Genomic DNA, 20,760 nt, shown 5'->3' with positions numbered 1-20,760 from the left:
CAGCAGAAACAGAGTAGAGCTGGAGAACTTTTAATTATTAGGGAAAGAGGTACTGAAGCACCTGAGAGAGGCTGACACAGTAAAGGCTAAGAGGCTGGAAGAACATCACTATGGGCAGTGAAAAAGGGGCCAATATTCAGAGCGAGCCACTCGCATGGGTATCCAGTAAGTCACTCGATACAAGATTTCCAGATTGCTGGAAGCCAGCCAGCATGGGACCGATTTTCAATAAAGGCAAAAGTCGAGAGGTCCTATACTACAGGTTAGTATCCCTGATATGCATATCGTGCCAAGTGATGGAAAAGATTATGAGTAAAAGATTTGTGGGACATCTGGAGAGAAAAGTCTTGGTCATGGAACATCAGCACTGGGAGTAGTTGGGTAAGTAGGACTTAACTAGTACTCATTTGTGCCAGAAGGCTTCTGCAGTGCTCCTCCAGTTATAGTGAAGTACAGCAGAAAGCCCTAGACAGAAGTCATTTGCTTAGGGGTACATTAAAACAAAATTCACATAGTCGCCGCACTTCTGAAACAAAGTGAAATGCAAATGTAAATGTTCACTGTCCAACCTCCCAACCAAACTTAGTGAAAATTAACCACGATATTAATGTAATCCGTAAAAAAATAAACTTAAATGTAAGCATTTTTTTTATAAATTATCACTATCGTCGTACGTTGACCTGAATTCACCATCCTGTGCAGTCTAATACATCTTGAACGAAGTCTAATACATCTTGAGTGTCACAAAAATCAGGAAAATTTCCGCATACAGCTTTAAGGTCGCAGGTTAATGACCCATGAACACAGATGAAGAAAAACCTGGAAATGTGAAAAGAATGACGTACGAAATCTCAAGAGTAACTCAAAAATATCTACATTAGGAGGAAAATATGTGCAAGGACTGAAGGATGGATGATAACACATGAAGAATTATTAAGATGTTCGTGAAAAACTGAATAGTATATTTAAGGAAATATTCCATTAGGAAACGGGAACATTTCTGGAAAACAGAAAAAGGGGAAGACAACAGAAACTAGTATCACCACAAGGAAGGACGTTAAGAAGAGATCTTGGCCACAATAAAAAACGTGGGTCTTGACAATCTATCAAGAATCCTGGCAATTTATCAGTATGGGTACTCACAGAAGATGCAAAAACCTATGCTCTCATTTATAGAAAAAAAACTGACAGTCAATTGAGTTCAATGCAACTGAAAATAAAGTCGCAACTATTTTCAAGAAAAGGGACAGACTGGTAACTCTAAATCAATATTCGGTTTCCTTGATCTTTTTACTCTCTTAGGTACTGAATCAAATAATTAAGAGTGCCGTAATACCTGTAGAGGAATGCATTTATAAACTACAATCAATGTGGTTCTAGGAACGGAAAATCTTGTCTCACGAACTGACTAAAGTCTTATTACAGAATAATGAAGAAAAAACCGAGAAAAGAAGTGTGAATGGAAAATATTTTCCTGGATTGCAGAAAGACGTACCAGACGATATTTGGTACGGTGTCTTAAGTTGAAGAGACGGGCTCAGACAGCAGGGAATCCGCTCGAATGGATTAAAAAAAAAAGGAGAAACAAGGCAGTGATTCCTAGGGAAGAATGCCTGACTGAGCGAATGCAAAGGAAGGTGTGTGTCGCAAAGTTCTGTACTGGGACTGGTTGTTGAGACGTATACGAACAGAGCTATAGACAAGGTTCTTAATGGATCCCCGAACAGATTGCAGAAGTGGCCAGACAAATAGATTTTGTAAAACAAATCCGAGGAGTGTAAAATCATGAGCATAAGGGAAGGGGAAAGAACATCCTTTAAGAATCTCAACATAAAATTATTAGGTTCCTTTGCACATAGTATGTCAGTCCCATCGAAGAGTAGGCGGCACTGTAGTGGGACAAACACCTGATGAGAGATTAAATGAAATTAAATTTACTTTTATGGAAGACTGTGCAACCAGTGACGATATGATCGCGACGTACAAATTATTCAGAGGCAGTAAGAGGGTGGACAGGGACAGATTTTGAAAAGATAGGACCATGGACGAGGGTAAACAGATGGAAACTGAAAGCTAGTATGTGCTATAGAGATAAAATGAAAATTTTTCTTTAGTTTGAAGAACTGGAAAATGTGAATTCCTTACGTAGCTTCAAATATAGGTACGATACCTAAAACTGGCCAGTGGTGATGATGACTGTGCACTGCATAAGGAGATGAGAGGAGAGTTAGTAGTGCTGCTAATAAAGATTATTTTAAGAATTTAAGATGAAGGGACCAATACTCTTAGGTCACTGTGGCTGTGATTTACAATCAGCTATGATAAAACAGACAGCCCAAATTAAAATCAGATAAATATATTAACATTGCAGTATCATGGCAACAATCTCAGAGACAGCAAGCAGAGCAAGGCTAAATTATTGATACTAGGAGATCTCAAGCATGGAGATACTGACTTCGAGAACTGGAACCCCCACCGGAGCCCAGAGTGATGCAGGAGCAAGTGGCTCGACTTGGCAATGGACATCTTCCTAAAGCAACACGTCAGGCAACTAAAGCACACACACACACACACACACAGTAAAATGTGCCAAATGTAACACCAATTCAGAGAAGGAGGAACAGAGATGTATGTAGAGAAAATCATACAAAAAAGACTGGTCGAACACAGAAAATAATGTATGGTTTAAAATATTGTTATAAACTCTCAGTGCATATACACTGAAAGCTATACATCTCTCAGTGTATATATTACGCCATGAAAAAGTAGATATCTTAAAGAATTTCTTGTCAATCTGCTGAAGGTTAAGATGTGGAGCCAAGAGCTGAGGTTTATCATTCATAAATAAAATACATAATTGGAAATAAGTATTTGAATACCCAGATGCACAGTCATTCCACACACACTCACACACATTCGACAACACACAAACGCTCCCTCGCAAACAAACACAAAAGACGAAAATAAAAATCCTGGACCCTCCAGATCTAGAGGACCCGGGCGCCGGGGGGAATCGCTCGTGCGGCTGGCAGCGGAACCTCCCGTGCGTCTGGCAGAGGGGCGGCGGCAGCCAAGGGTCGGCTGTGGGAAACACTGTCAGTCCGTCTTTAGCCTGTGTGTCATGCGAGTGGGAAAGCGTAACCTTTGACCTTTAAATGCAGTGACGTCACCATTTGGGATTCTAACAGGTGTTTCATGGGTATGATGCTCCACAATTTCTACGCCTGTACCTTCAATCACCTCAGCTGTGAATATGAAATCGAAATGATTAATTTGTAAGGAAATTTTGATTTATGGGTAAATATATAAATTTTCTAATATTTATTATATATATATATATATATATATATATATATATATATATATATATATATATATATATATATATATCGTTACGAATAAGTAAAATTGGTCAATTAGCAAGAACTCATTTAAAATTAAGTGATTTCTAAAATGTTCCATTATACGTTTAAAGATTTTTTTTTATTTTATGTTAATGTAAAAATTAATAGTTTTTTCCCAAAAGAACCTTAGAAAACTTACCTAACCTTATTATAACAAGAGCAATTTAATTTAGCCATATCCAATTAAATATATTTTATGTAAGTTTACAGTAATTTAATAATAAGTACAATGAAATATATATTTTTTGTTAGGTTCAGAATGATTTTTGCCAAATTATTGCATACACAAATTTCGCTTGCCTTATTCGGCAAGAAGAATCGACAGAATCGCTAGTTATACCTATTCGGTACGACAGACTATATATATATATATATATATATATATATATATATATATATATATATATATATATATATATATCTCACGCATGCATACATAAATGCACACATACATTCACATACAAACATACGTACAAAAATATGTACCTACATACATATATACCTACATATATGGATACAACCAGCGAAATACATTCGATGTTCTTCCTTAGTTATCAGTAAGTTAAGATGTTGGGTTTAGACGTCAGTATTGAACTAGGTGATGCTGCTATCTCCCCTTATCTCCTACATGATGCTAAGGAAAGAGTTTTTTATCCAAGGATTTAGAACTGCCCTCCATTTACTACGGGAATAGAATTTCAATAATAATAATAATTGAGTCGTGGGTTACCGTCTCCTCTTTTAACACAACTGATAAACGAGATGAACAGGATTAAAAAACACACGGGATAATGACCGCTTCACCGATGCGAAGCGGTCATTATCCCATAGAATTCAATGTACTGTTTTCCGTTTTCTGACGTTCAAATTAACAGCGAGATTATAAAAAAATGGGGATGTAAAATAAACAGAAATCAGAACAGTACATTTTTACCGTTGAGAATTTTTGGACTTGAAGTGAACACAGGTGATGAACATAGTTGTTTTCTTGCAGGTGAACAAACGCGCTGAAGAAAGCATTCTGGCGATGGAATGAACGTAGAAGTGAACAAATCATTGTGCTATTGAACTGCACGCAGACGCAAGCAAATCCTTGACGCGTTGAATTGAACAGAAAGATTCACCGCTTCATTTTGGCGTTAAAATCAAAGGAGATGTTATTTTTTTGGAGGGGTAGGGGTGAGTTGAACTCGGCACTTGAAAAGCCACACGCTCTTCTGGTTTGGCCACTCAGGTACAAGAGGTGGAGAACCGACAAGAGCGTAAAGGTACGGAATAAGAGAGCGTAAGCTTTTGTTATAACAAGGAGGAACTTAAAGGAAGCGTTATCAAGTTACATAAAGCCCTCCTTCAAGAATTAACCTCTAGAGAGGTACCTTGATGCTGATGAGGGGCTCTTGATCTAGGGAATTGGATCTGTGCTACAATTCCCCGAATTAAACCTTGAATGAAGTCCGCCAACCCCTCCCTCACCCCCCAAGGAGCTGTGTAAACCCTACGGGTTTAGCGCTTTCCATAATAATCCTTCAACGATTTGTAGTTATAATCAAGGCTGCTGCTGTTTTGTGCTTCCCATCCCATCAAGGGAGGTTCCTTGATGCCGGCGAGGGAGGGGTTCTTGAGCCTATCTTCTCTCTCAGGAGATCGAACCTAACTGCCTTCCATTCTCCCAGTCGTATGACCCCCTACGAATTTACAGCTTCCCACCTAAATGGACATTGAAGAGGAGCAATTACACGGGTTACCTATGAAGTGAGAATGACTTGTGGCTTGCAAAGGGCTCTTGATACGAGGAACTGGAGCCCCTCTCCCTCTCATTTCAAGGCTAATTATCTTCCAGTCTATAGCATTTTGGGGGATTGAAAGATAATTATATCCAAGGGGTATCCTACCCGTGGATATAATGATATTCCAGCCACTAGGAAGGGTCAAATAACCATGACTAAAGAATGATCACAGCATCAATACTGCAAGAATGATCACAAAATAGACATTATGAAAATGATCACAAAACCAATACTATAAGAATGATCACAAAATAGACATTATGAAAATGATCACAAAACCAATACTATAAGAATGATCACAAAATAGACATTATGAAAATGATCACAAAACCAATACTATAAGAATGATCACAAAATCACGACAGTAAAAACAATAAAAATGTTCGGAAGAACAAAGTGAACACGGCTTTATTATACAGTTCTGTTATTTTACATTTGAGATGGTAAACTCAGTGATAACTCACAGGAAGAACAGTGTGAACAAATCCACACTTGTTCATTAAACAATGAACAGTATTATGTTGGTAATAAATCTGGTTATAATAAACAAACGGAAAGTTCAAAATAACACGACTTTGGGTGATGGTGATTCAAGTGTTGGCGATCTGTAAATTTTGGTGATTTTTATAAATGTTGGTTATTATATGTCTCATTTTTACATGTTGGTGATTTGCAAGTGATGGTGATTTATAAGTATTGGTGATCTGTAAGTGCTGGTGATTTGCAAGTGTTGGTGATTGTTACAAAAAGAGAATATGTCTCGCTAAGTATACTAGCAAAGCAAGAGGAGAAATCCTAGGAGTTTGGAATAAATCTCTTACATATATAACCTATGAAAGTTTATCTTGTAACAATGAGTTGGATTATTAACATTATACTCAAAAAGAAGCGCTAAACCACAAGGGCTATACAGCGCTGCTGGCTTATTAACAACTGACTGTCTTTAGTATAAAAGATTATATACCAGGTATCTTGTAAACCATATTGAGATAATCTGACAAAATTGGTGACTTAATATCTTTAATATTAAATTGTTTTCAAAGAAGTAGCAAATACTTTCTCCTTTGTTGAAGATACAACAAAGTTCCTCAGAATAACAATGGCCATAAGTTTAAGTTGCAGTTTTGGAACATTTAGTCAAAGTGACTTTTCTATAGTCACTATACTAAATTAACTTTATTTACATAGATATATATTTTTAGAGATACCGTTCTTGATAGGCTTGTCTGAATATACGTAGAAGTTTAGATTGTACAAAAGTTCTCTAATAATCACTGGATTCAAGTGCTATAAATCAAGTGAGAAAATAACGAACGAATGACAGATAAAAACACAGCTGAGACCTTCAATAGAGTCCTAATAGAAGCGCTCCCATCTTACTGAATATAAATCTGGATCAGTTCAAATCAAGACTACTGTAACACTCCGAAAACCCTATCAGATCCGATTAAATGGCAAAGAAATTCACAACCTCAGTAGCTATCAGTAACTCTACGCACAGACATGACTTTGTACTTCACTGAAGCCTATAGTAGTGAGGAAAAGGTTCAGTCTTACCAACAGAACCGTTAGCCAAAACTTGAGTCTATACAAATCTCAAGGAGGTGGAGACGTTTACAAGGCTAGAGTTATGTTGGAAGTGCTTCAGACAACGCTTCTAAACCAGACGTCAGTTCTGTTTGTGACGCCTCTCCGGGATACCAATTGATTCAACTACCCTGTGGTAATTAGGGCAGTAATTCCAGACTTTAATAAAAAACCCACATCCTACCTATATACATAGCTAAAATTATAGGGACAGATAATAGTATAAAGCACAACAGCATTTAGCTACTAATAATGTTATCGGCAATATAGTATTAAATGAATAGGAAATAATATACATTAATCAAATAAATTCCCCGAGTCTCCTGGACAGGGACACACGAGAAAAGACCTATTAAAATCCAAAGTTCTCTAATTTTCAAGTTCGAAAGGAAACTGTAGGCAACGTTTCGTTCCTTCTTGACCATTATTAAGTTAAAACTGAGTAAGAAATTGGAGGGAAGGTGAATTGGAACTTGATAATGGTTTATGGCGCAACCGAAACATAATCTCGAGTTTCTTTCCGAAAGTGTTACACTCACGGTATTGTGTGTTACTTGTGAGTTGTTACTGGCACGATATTCTTTTATTTGTGAGTTCCAAGCAAGTTATTTGTGAATTAGTTCAACCACGGTATTGTGGGTTATTTGTGAATGAATTGTTCGAGTCACGGTATTGTATGTTATCTGTGAACTGTTTCGGGCACGGTATTGTTAATTTACCGATAATTCATTTCTTGATAATTACCAATAAATTAGTCCCATTTCCAACAATTATTTCCATTTTTAGTTTTTCATAAAGAAAAAGTATAATTTTTTATTGAATTTCCGAGGGTAGGAAATTGAGCAGGACGAGGTCCAATGGTGACAAAAACAAAAATCCCCCAGATTTGGAGACCAATTTTCAAAAATCTTAAAGACTGTATTGAGGAGATACTTTAAGAATGTATAAAGGAGGTACCTTATGAATGTATGAAGGAGGTACCTTAAGTATGTATAATGGAGGTACGTTAAGAATGTATAAAGGAGGTATCTTAAGTATGTATAAAGGAGGTACCTTAAGTATGTATAAAGTTACTTAATCACTAGCGAGTCTTTCTAAAACAATATTTTTTAAATAGGCCTCGTAATGCCTATCCATAAAATGGAATTATAATTGTTTATATTAAGTAACTAACATGTCAGACTAACGCTAACTTCCTCTAGTAATAAATAACGTGTCGAACTAACGTTAGTTACCTCTATTTAGTAACTAACCTGTCAGACCAACGTTAACTACCTGTAGTTTACCTGGTCTTTTACAGACCATGTCTCCTGGCAGGCCAGACTTAGTCATTTGACTAAGTTCGTATCAAGAGTTAAACGCTGTTTATCTATAAAGAAAAGAATTGCGAAATTATGGTTTTACGACACATTTCCTAGAGCTATGTATAGAAATTTGTTGGATAGATTGTCTATGATACGTGTAGATCACGGAGGATAGATAGTATATTCTACTAGCTGATCAATCCCCTCGAGGGAGGTTCCTAGATGTTGGTGAGGGGCTCTTGATGTAGGGAATTGGAGCTGTGCTCCAGTTCCCTGAATTAAGCCTGAATACCTTCCACCTCCTCCTCACAAGCGCTGTATAATCCTACGGGTTTAGCGTTTCCCCATGATTTTAATAATAATCAGCTGATCAATGCGACAGACAGTACGAGTGTTGCATCAGACGGATGAACAAAAAGGAACAATAGCGTGACTGAAACAATTTACAAAAACCCACTCATAGGATAATGGAACTTACGACGTTTCGGTCCGACTAGTTAATGGCTCAAGTATGACCGAAACGTCGTCATAACTCTCATTCTCCGATGTGCGTTTTTTTTTTTTTTGCGTGTGTATAGTATCAGTTGGTCATGGAAGACAAACTGTTGTTCTAAATGAATAAATTATCGTTTAAATAAACATATTTGTAATAAACACTATGTGTATAATATATTGTGTGGAAAGAATAAACAGATTAATATTGATATTGAAATTTTCATGACATATCTTTGGTATATCTAAGCTAACTTAGACTTTGAAGTATAGATAGTATAACAAGAATTCAAAGAGAAGCATATAAAAATGTATGCGATTGGGTATATTCACCAAGAGATGTATATCTCAATGTATATACATCGAGATCTGCATATTTTTCAAAGTATAAACAGTTTGTGTTAAACTTTATTTGCCTTAATAAAAATATTGACTGGAACACAAATAGCACGCAGCCTTTGTGATCGTAGTGTAGTCGATAGGGTTTAACCCGTAAACGGTCCAAACGTATATATACGTTTTTTCAACATTTGAAAGTATGCAGAAAAAGTAGATCTTCTTTTTGTTTTTTTACATTTGAAAATGTGTAAAAAAAACTTTGATCTACTTTTTTTTTGTTATATTTGAAAATATGTAAAAAAAAAAAACGTAGATCTACTTTTGTAGCGCTACACATGTGAACGTAGATCTGCTTGGACCGTTTACGGGTTAAACCTAATAAGTAAGTATTATGTGTGTATGTTATGCATTCTGAAAGGATGTCGTCTGCATATCTGTCCTAACTGGAAGGAATGACAAGAGGATGTGAGCTGGATGGAAGGATACAAACATGAATGAATTGATGGTTGGATTATTGCCAATACGGTGATATTTGGTATTGAAATCACATCCCATTTGTTTCTGAATTTCACGTGTCAGGAGTTTAGGGGAGAGAGGGAAAGGAGATAAATGGATAGACGAAGGGATGAAAGGAAGGAAAGGGAGAGAGAGAGAGAAAAAAAAAATTGATTAAATAAAAGTTTACAGATCAATCCACCCAAAAATTGATAGAAAATATATTCCCGTGATATTTATGAAAGAGGGAATTAATGATATTTGTGTCTCTAATTCAGCCGATGAAAAATGATTATAGAGTAGGCATGGAGCACGTATATATTAGGGAAGATATGTAGAGTACATACACTGAAAAGTTCGAGAGCCTAGGTACTCGTCTCATACACACACACACACACACACACACACACACACACACACATACACACACACACAAAAAAAAAAAAAAACGCACTTTAAACCAGCTCAGAATGGTTAGGTTGCTTAACCTTTCTTACCTCTCATTTGTTGTCTACGTTCAACATTTCTTACCTCTCTCTCCCTCTCTACCTAAAACCTTTCTTTCCTCTCTCTCTCTTTCTGTCTACTCCACAACATTTCTTATCTCTCACTTCGTCTCTACTCACTATCTTATCACTCCTTTCCAGTCTACTCACATTTATCGTTCCTCTATCTTACATTAATACTTCCCCCTTCTCATGTTCGCTGTTAATCTTGCGACTTAACAAAAAAGTGAGAGATGCACACTTAGAAAACACAATATCAGTGGCCCCACGAATCTTTTACTTTTTATCAACAGATATATATGTATATAAACAAGAGCTAAACATGTATCTGCATAAGGTGCTCAGTCAGCCTGGCTGTGTTAGCTATATGGGCTTGCGAGCTACAAGTAGCGATAGCCTGGCTGATTAGATAGATCAGTGAAACCAGAATAGAAAATCATTCAAACTCAATCACAGATATGACGGAAGTCATTAGACTGGCGGTGTCACTCAGCCAGGTACTAGGTTCTGCAAAGTCTTGGCAACAAGTGTTTTGGAGTATGTTGGGGCCATCATAGCAATAAAAACGGAATGTAGAGTGTTTAGAGGTAGCTCTAGCAACAAGCAAGGATTGTAGAGTGTTAGGGACAGTCATATAAAAAAAAAATAAGGACAGCAGAGTGAGAAAGACAGTCGGGACAACTAGCAAAGTATGCAGTGTCAGAGGCTGTGATGACAGCAAGGCATGAATATAAACAATTCGAAATAGCCTGTTGCTAGGAATCCAATTTCATAATTTTTAAAGGGGTGAACCGGTAAGCCATCGGAAGGCCTCGGTCAGATGAACAAAACCTCCAGCTGCGGGTTATCATATGACTAAGACCATCGTCAGGAAACACTTGTCCTGTTTCCTGACAAACCTTACCTAACCTAACCGTGTTAGGGACAATCTTGATACCACACAGTGAACGCTATACACAAGTCAGTGAGCTCAGGGAGAAGTAAACAGGGAGCTCAGAATTAAGCACACCACGGGTGTGAGCTCAACCTCGTGCCTTAATGTTGACAAGTGTGGCAATAAAGGTGGTCGTGTGTCAAAATAATATCATCCAGATATTGTTGTTCCGGTGCCTGTGAATGCTCGCCTGTTGTTATTACATTTATATCTGTAAAAATGACACTGATGTCGTTGTTGTAATTATTCACAAGCAGACGGTTGTCGGTGCTGCAGTTGAACAAGCACTGGTGTAGTTACTGTTCAGATGCAAGCACTGGTGTAGTTATTGTTCAGATGCAAGCACTGGTGTGGTTGCTGTACCTGTACAAGTAGTTTAGCTCCAAACACTTCTGTGGTTACCGTATCTGTACACGTACTGCTGCACTTACACAAACACTGTTGCACCTGCACAAGCGCTGCTGCACCTGTACAAGCACTGCTGTAGCTGCATGAGCACTGCTGTAGTTGCTGTACTTGTACATATATTATCATTACCGTACTCGGATCCCCTCCCCCTCACAGACTGTCTCTGAGTGACTGTAATTGAAGCAACGCAGCTAATTGCACTCGTGGCACCATAGTAGTGTATACAAGTACTAATTACGGTAAATGGTCACGATACAGAGTCTGTGTGAGAGGTACCCTGATGACGGTGAAGGGCTCTTGATACAAGGAACTGAAGGTATCCATGACTTTCTTGGATCGACAGTGATTATCTCCCAACGCCATATGTGACCCATATGGGTTTGGTGATGCTCTCACCTTCATTATGTGGGATTTTTTTCCTACTAACCCTTGCCTATTTGAATGAGTTTCCGCACCTCTAATAATCCAGAATTAATTGAACATTTGGTAACATTAATATATAAATTTAGGAAGTGACGCACGCACGCACGCACGCACGCACGCACGCACGCACGCACGCACGCACGCACACACACACACACACACACACACACACACACACACACACACACACGCACAGGAGGAAAACAACAGCCAAGGACCAGGTAATCAGGCTGAGGAAGGAAGGAGGGGAGATCACAAAAAACGACCGAGAAGTGAGGAACTCAACATGAGATTCAAAGAAGTGTTCACAGAGGAGACAGAAGGGACTCTAGAAAGATGGAGATGTGGGGTACACCTTCAAGTGTTGGACACAACACATACAAACGAGGAAGAAGTGAAGAGGCTGCTAAGCGAGCTAGATACCTCAAAGGCGATGGAGCCTGATAGCATATCTCCATGGGTTCTGAGAGAGGGAGCAGAGGCGCTATGTGTACCACTAACTACAATCTTCAATATATCTATAGAAAAAGGGCAACTACATGAGGTATGGAAAACAGCAAATGTAGTCCCAATTTTTTAAAAAGAAGACAAACACAAAGCACTACACTACTGACCAGTGTCACTAACATGTATAGTATGCAAAGTCATGGAGAAGATTATCAGAAGAGTGGTGGAGCACCTAGAAAGGAATGACCTTATCAACGACAACCAGCACGGTTTCAGGGACGGGAAATCCTGTGTCACAAACCTACTGGAGTTCTATGACAAGGTGACAGCAGAAATACAGGAGAGAGAGAGAGAGAGAGAGAGAGAGAGAGAGAGAGAGAGAGAGAGAGAGAGAGAGGTGGGTAGATTGCGTTTTCTTGAACTCTAAGAAGACTTTTGACGCAGTTCTGTACATAAGCTGGAAGACCAGGCAGGTATAACAGGGAAGGCACTACAGTGGATCAGGAAATACCTTTCAGGAAGACATCAGCGAGTCATGGTACGTGACGAGGTGTCAGAGTGGGCGCCTGTGACCAGCGGGGTTCCACAGGGGTCAGTAATAGGACCGGTGCTGTTTCTGGTGTATGTGAACAACATGATGAAAGGAATAGATTCAGAAGTGTCCCTGTTTGCAGATGATGTGAAGTTGATAAGAATTCAATCGGACGAAGACCAGGCAGAACTACAAAGGGATCTTGACAGGTTGCAGGCCTGGTCCGGAAACTGGCTCCTGGAGTTCAACCCCACCAAGTGCAAAGTCATGAAGATTTTGGAAGGGCAAAGAAGATCGCAGACGGAGCAGAGTCTAGGGGGCTAGAGACTGCAAACCTCACTCAGAGAAAATGATCTTGGGGTGAGTATAACACCGGGCACTTCTGAGGCGCACATCAACCAAATAACTGCTGCAGCATATGGGCGCCTAGCAAACCTAAGAATAGCATTCCGGCATCTCTATAAGGAATAGTTCAGGTCCCTGTACACCGTGTATGTCAGACCTACATTGGAGTATGATGCACCAGTCTGGAACCCACATCCAGCCAAGCTTGTAAGGAAGTTAGAGAAAGTGCAGAGGTTTGCAACAAGACTAGTCCCGGAGCTAAGGGGCGTGTCCTACGAGGAGAGGTTAAGGGGAATCGACCTGACGACACTGGAGGACAGGAGAGATAGGGGAGGATATGATAACGACATATAAAATACTGAGAGGAATTAACAAGGTGGACAGAGACAGGATGTTCCAGAGATGGGACACAGGAACTAGGGGTCACAGTTGGAAGTTGAAGACTTAGATGAATCACAGGGATGTTATGAAGTATTTCTTCAGTCGCAGAGTTGTCAGGAAGTGGAATAGTCTGGGAAGTGATGTAGTGGAGGCAGGATGAGGTATAACCAGAGGCAGGACCAGTGACCTAGTAGCGTCCAGTAAAGAGGCGGGGCCAGGAGCTGTGTGTTTTAGTAATTTTTACCCAATATATAACTGCGTTTATTTCACAAAAAGACGATAAGATGAACTCAGTATTGACTGACTATAAGACACATGCAATACATGGGTAGCTTCATTGTTGGAACGTTCTGCCAACGCAACATACTTCAAGTGGATTTGTGGTGACTAAATATATTTATGTATGAAATAAGTCTTGTCTTTGTGTGTGTGTGTGTGTACACGTGTGGCTGCAAAAATAGAGCCTTGGCTCCTGTGTTTGGACGTTTGTACTATCTGTGATGAGTGGGGATGGTCGTGAGTGTGAAATGGTGGTGAGCGAGGATAGTGGTGAGTGTCAAATGGTGGTGAGTGGGGATAGTGGTGAGTGTGAAATGGTGGTGAGTGTGGATGGTGATGAGTGGGGGTAGTGGTGAGTGGGGATGGTGGTGAATGGGGATAGTGGTGAGTGTGAAATGGAGCTGAGTGGGGATGGTGGTGACTGGGGACAATGGTGAGTGTGGGATAGCGGTGAGTGCGAATAGTGGTGAGTGGGGGTAGTGATGAGTGGGGAAGGTGGTGAGTTTGAAAAGGAGGTGAGTGGGGGTAGTGGTGAGTGTGAATGGTGGGGAGTGTGAACTGGTGATGAGTGGGGATGGAGGCGAGTGTAGAATGGTGATGAGTGGGGATGGTGGTGAGTGTGGATGGTAGTGAGTGTGGATGATGGTGAGTGTGAAATGGAGATGAGTGTGGATGGTGGTGAGTGTGGATAGTGATGAGTGTGGATGATGGTGAGTGTGAAAAGAAGATGAGTGTGGATGGTGGTGAGTTTGGATAGTGGTGAGTGTGTGTGGTGGTGAGTGTGTGTGGTGGTAAGCGTGGATGGTGGTGAGTGGGGATGGTGGTGAGTGTGGATGGTGGTGAGTGGGGTTGTTGGTGAGTGTGGATGGTGGTGAGTGGGGATGATGGTGAGTCGGGATGGTAGTGAGTGTGGATGGTGGTGAGTGGGGATAGTGGTGAGTGGGGGTGGTGGTGAGTGGGGATGGTTGTGAGTGGGGATGGTTGTGAGTGGGGATGGTTGTGAGTGGGGATGGTTGTGAGTGGGGATGGTTGTGATTGGGGATGGTTGTGAGTGGGGATGGTTGTGATTGGGGATGGTTGTGAGTGGGGATGATTGTGATTGGGGATGGTTGTGATTGGGGATGGTGGTGAGTGGGGATGGTGGTGAGTGGGGATGGTGGTGAGTGTGGATGGTGGTGAGTGGGGATGGTGGTGAGTGTGGATGGTGGTGAGTGGGGATGGTGGTGAGTGGGGATGGTGGTGAGTGGGAATGGTGGTGAGTGGGGATGGTGGTGAGTGGGGATGGTGGCGAGTGGGGATGGTGGTGAGTGTGGATGGTGGCGAATGTTGATGGCGGCGAGTGTTGATGGTGGCGAGTGTGGATGGTGGCGAGTGTGATGGTGGCGAGTGTGGATGGTGGCGAGTGTGGATGGTGGTGAGTGTGGATGGTGGTGAGTGTGGATGGTGGTGAGTGTGGATGGTGGTGAGTGTGGATGATGGTGAGTGTGGATGATGGTGAGTGTGGATGATGGTGAGTGTGGATGGTGGTGACTGCGGATGGTGGTGAGTGTGGATGGTGGTGAGTGTGGATGGTGGTGAGTGGGGATGGTGGTGAGTGTGGATGGTGGTGAGTGTGGATGGTGATGAGTGTGGATGGTGGTGAGTGGGGATGGTGGTGAGTGGGGATGGTGGTGAGTGGGAATGGTGGTGAGTGGGGATGGTGGTGAGTGGGGATGGTGGCGAGTGGGGATGGTGGTGAGTGTGGATGGTGGCGAGTGTTGATGGTGGCGAGTGTTGATGGTGGCGAGTGTGATGGCGAGTGTGGATGGTGGCGAGTGTGGATGGTGGTGAGTGTGGATGGTGGCGAGTGTTGATGGTGGCGAGTGTTGATGGTGGCGAGTGTTGATGGTGGCGAGTGTGGATGGTGGTGGTGAGTGGGGATGATGGTGAGTGGGGATGGTGGTGAGTGGGGATGGTGGTGAGTGAGGATGGTGGTGAGTGGGGATGGTAGTGAGTGTGGATCATGGTGAGTGTGGATGGTGGTGACTGTGGATGGTGGTGAGTGTGGATGGTGGTGAGTGTGGATGGTGGTGAGTGGGGATGGTGGTGAGTGGGGATGGTGATGAGTGTGGATGGTGGTGAGTGTGGATGGTGATGAGTGTGGATGGTGGTGAGTGGGGATGGTGGTGAGTGGGGATGGTGGTGAGTGGGAATGGTGGTGAGTGGGGATGGTGGTGAGTGGGGATGGTGGCGAGTGGGGATGGTGATGAGTGTGGATGGTGGCGAATGTTGATGGCGGCGAGTGTTGATGGTGGCGAGTGTGGATGGTGGCGAGTGTGATGGTGGCGAGTGTGGATGGTGGCGAGTGTGGATGGTGGCGAGTGTGGATGGTGGTGAGTGTGGATGGTGGTGAGTGTGGATGGTGGTGAGTGTGGATGGTGGTGAGTGTGGATGGTGGTGAGTGTGGATGGTGGTGAGTGTGGATGGTGGTGAGTGTGGATGATGGTGAGTGTGGATGATGGTGAGTGTGGATGGTGGCGAGATGGGATGGTGGTGAGTGTGGATGGTGGCGAGTGTGGATGGTGGCGAGTGTTGATGGTGGCGAGTGTTGATGGTGGCGAGTGTGATGGTGGCGAGTGTGGATGGTGGCGAGTGTGGATGGTGGCGAGTGTGGATGGTGGTGAGTGTGGATGGTGGTGAGTGTGGATGGTGGTGAGTGGGGATAGTGGTGAGTGTGGATGGTGGTGAGTGGGGATGGTGGCGAGTGGGGATGGTGGCGAGTGGGGATAGTGGTGAGTGGGGATGGTGGTGAGTGGGGATGGTGGCGAGTGGGGATGGTGGTGAATGTGAAATGGTGGTGAGTGTGGAGGGCAGCTCCGCCCCACGCCTCGCTGACCACTCAATATTCCTTGCGGTGTAATCTCCTATACCACACCCTTCATCCTCACCCCTTCCTGCCCCTTCATCCTCACCCCTTCCTGCCCCTTCATCCTCCCCCCTTCCTGCCCCTTCATCCTCACCCCTTCCTGCCCCTTCATCCTCACCCCTTCCTGCCCCTTCATCCTCACCCCTTCCTGCCCCTTCATCCTCACCCCTTCCTTGCCCTTTATGACACGACCCTTTTTACCATCTTCACATTTTTTCTCCTTAACAGCATCTTAATCCTCGAGGAAAGAATGGGTCCATGATGCTGGTGAAGGGCTCTTGATCCACAGAATTAGACCCCACAGTCTCTGGTGGTTATGGTCCGCTAGTGGACCCACAGTCTCTGGTGGCTATGGTCCGCTAGTGGATCCCACAGTCTCTGGTGGTTATGGTCCGCTAGTGGATCCCACAGTCTCTGGTGGTTATGGTCCGCTAGTGGACCCACAGTCTTTGGTGGCTATGGTCCATTAGTAGACCTCACAGTCTTTGGTTTGGTTCTCTCAGTATGCACCTCCATTCCACACAGTTTGCTGATAGTGTCAATTAAAGACTAAGTGTGATTCTGATATGGAGCCGTTTTGACTCTCTCATGGAATTTACCATGGTCATATTATGCTCTTGTCTTTTCAGTGACGAGCTTATGGCTTCTTTAATGGCCCCATCACGCTCTTGGTCACTGGACGGCTCATGGCCTTAGCTGCGGTCCCATCACGCTTTCATGTTTCTTGTCAGCTCAATGGGATTTGCTATAGTCCCATCACGTTCTCGCTATTTCACTGGACATCTCAATTACATTTTTCATGGTCCCATAATGTTTTTATCATGTTACTCAAGTTTTCATGGTTGTCAGTGGCCCATTCTTGTTCTGTCCTGTTCTCATGAGGAGCCTTTTATTCTCCTTTCATTCTCTCACTGGAGTCATTAGCCTCATCCGGTGGTATGCTGAGTAGGCTTTTGTCTCTCCCTGGGGTGTAGTACTTGATCTGGTGAAATGGGAGGACGAATTGGTAACAAGGAGGAAGAGGTAGTCACCAGGAGGGCCTAGTTATCTAATGAAAGAAGTAGATGTGGCTTCCTTGCGGCCAGCAGCATCAGCCTAGTTGATCAGGCCCTGAACCACCGGGAGGTCTGGTCAGGGACTGTGCCGCTGGGGCGTTGACCCCACCCCCGAAACACCATCCAGATAGACTCCGTTGAGTAGTGGTACTACGACTTAGTGGTGGAGGCGTAATTATGGTTTTGGGAAGTATGGATATCGTAGAATTACAGTTTTTACTTGGAAAATAAGCTCCAACTTAAGTAGTAGTGATTCCTTTATAAATTTGTGAGGGATGTGGGATGATAGTAAAAGTAAAAGGACACAGATGTGACTAATGTGGCATTTTACCGTGATAACGAATCGCTCTCCAGGAGCTTTGTCAAGCCGTAACGGATTAACATAGCTTCTGGAGAGCGAGAAGTTGCCGCACTAAAAATGTCGCATTACTTGCATCAGTGTTCGTTTATCTAACATTTTGTGGGTAATTCTACTAAGATAGTAAAGACGTGGGAAAGTAATGATGGCTTCAGAAAGTATTGAGAAATAGTGGTAAACTGGGGAAGAAGCATGAATATAGAAACAGTTCTAACCTTATAATCTAAAAGCTACTTTAAAATCACAATATAGCCCAGAAATTGGAGATAATTATTTAGACTGAGTTTCTAGTCCTTTCTTTACCATTATCAAGTCACTGGTGAATGGCTGTAAATTCTTCTAACCGTAGTATTGTGATTTTTATTCTTCGTGAGAATGAAATTTTAATCAATAATTTTCTTGAGTCAAAGAAGCGATAAATAATATTAGCCATAAGATGTGACCTCAGTAATTATGTTGGTCTAAAGTAAATGACCAGCAGATGCAGTGACTTAAAGCAGTGACCTAAAGATAATGACCATGAAATCAGTGTTCTGAGGAAAGGATAACTTACAGTAGTAACATCAGTTATTATCAGTTCGAGAAGGTAAATGATCTGAAATAGTAGATGCTTTGGAAAAAAGATGATCTGAAAACGTAGGTGACCTGAAATGAATGGATCCAGAAAACATTACCTCAGACTTGTCCTAATTAATTCTAATTATCTTAAAACTTAACCACTCGTGACTCGTAATTAATTCCCACTTGAAGAATTATTAGCATTCCAAGTGTCCTAAGTAATTCTAATTCCTGAAACGCTGTAGAGAGAGCAATGGTGCATTTCTTTTATGGCCAGAGAAATGTGATCTTTGAAATTTGCAGTCAGGCAAGAACATATAATATAGTGGTAGTATACTCTACCATGTAATACAGTGGTAGTATACTCTACCATGTAATACAGTGGTATTATACTCTACCATGTAATACAGTGGTAGTATACTCTACCATGTAATACAGTGGTAGTATACTCTACCATGTAATACAGTGGTATTATACTCTACCATGTAATACAGTGGTATTATACTCTACCATGTAATACAGTGGTATTATACTCTATCATGTAATACAGTGGTAGTATACTCTATCATGTAATACAGTGGTAGTATACTTTACTGTGTAATATAGTGGTAGTATACTTTACTGTGTAATATAGTGGTAGTATACTCTACCATGTATTACAACACAGGATTCCAAATGGCCTGTTACCCCGGGTGTAATGGGAGCAAATAAACACAGTAGAAAAAGTTTAGACTTATATTATCCTTCACCAATTTAGAACAGCAATATGTACACTATGTACAGTGATAAGTATAGTGCACTCCACGGTAAGCAAAGCAGAAATAGAAGCCACAAGATAGCAGACCGTGCTTCAACCAGCTCTAGAATGGGAATGACAAGGGCAGACAGGAGAGCGGTACCCACATAACCTCTGCGATTGCCAAAACCATCTTCTTATTGGCTAGAACCTGGTCACTAGTTGAACGACGGGGCCCCATCATCAACTCTTAGCAACCTGGTTCGCTGGTTGGGGGAGATAGCCTGTAAATGAGGGTGTGTACATGCGCCGAATAAAGGTTACGTACTCTTTGCATGCCACACCATGTAATACAGCGGTAATATACTCTACCATGTAATACAGTGGTAGTATACTCTACCATGTAATACAGTGGTAGTATACTCTACCATGTGATACAGTGGTAGTATAATCTACTAAGTAATACAGCGGTGGTATACTTTACCATGGAATACAGTGGTAGTATATTCAACCATGTGATACAGTGGTAGTGTACTCTACCATGTGATACAGTGGTAGTATACTCTACCATGTAATGCAGTGGTAGTATATTTTACCATGTGATACAGGGGTAGTATACTATGTAATACAGTGGTGGTATACTCTACCATGTAATACAGTGGTAGTATACTCTACCATGTAATACAGTGGTAGTATACTCTACCATGTAATACAGTGGTAGTATACTTTACCAGGTAACACAGTGGTAGTATACTCTACCATGTAATGCAGTGGTAGTATACTTTACCAGGTAACACAGTGGTAGTATACTCTACCATGTAATACAGTGGTAGTATACTTTACCAGGTAACACAGTGGTAGTATACTCTACCCTGTAACACAGTGGTAGTATACTCTACCCTGTAACACAGTGGTAGTATACTCTACCCTGTAACACAGTGGTAGTATACTCTACCCTGTAACACAGTGGTAGTATACTCTACCCTGTAACACAGTGGTAGTATACTCTACCCTGTAACACAGTGGTAGTATACTCTACCCTGTAACACAGTGGTAGTATACTCTACTCTGTAACACAGTGGTAGTATACTCTACCCTGTAATACAGTGGTAGTATACTTTACCATGTAATACAGTGGTAGTATACTCTACCCTGTAACACAGTGGTAGTATACTCTACCCTGTAATACAGTGGTAGTATACTTTACCATGTAATACAGTGGTAGTATACTCTACCCTGTAACACAGTGGTAGTATACTCTACCCTGTAACACAGTGGTAGTATACTCTACCCTGTAATACAGTGGTAGTATACTTTACCATGTAATACAGTGGTAGTATACTCTACCCTGTAACACAGTGGTAGTATACTCTACCCTGTAACACAGTGGTAGTATACTCTACCCTGTAATACAGTGGTAGTATACTTTACCATGTAATACAGTGGTAGTATACCCTACCCTGTAACACAGTGGTAGTATACTCT

General features: G+C 41.7%; 1 protein-coding gene across 2 annotated transcripts in view; it reads left to right on the top strand.

Moving 5' to 3' along the window:
• Positions 1 to 3,069: 3,069 nt before the first annotated feature.
• The window catches only part of LOC128693630 (uncharacterized), an 805,124-nt gene continuing 787,433 nt past the window's right edge, over positions 3,070 to 20,760 (top strand). For both annotated transcript variants that reach the window (XM_070091191.1, XM_070091190.1), the window contains exon 1: positions 3,070 to 3,275. The gene's annotated coding sequence lies outside the window, so the exon portion shown is untranslated. The remainder of the gene's footprint in view (positions 3,276 to 20,760) is intronic.

The sequence above is a fragment of the Cherax quadricarinatus genome, chromosome 34 (assembly GCF_038502225.1).
Source record: "Cherax quadricarinatus isolate ZL_2023a chromosome 34, ASM3850222v1, whole genome shotgun sequence".
NCBI lineage: Eukaryota > Metazoa > Arthropoda > Malacostraca > Decapoda > Parastacidae > Cherax > Cherax quadricarinatus.
Note: the sequence above shows the minus strand (reverse complement) of the source record. Positions and strands in the feature narration are given on the sequence as shown.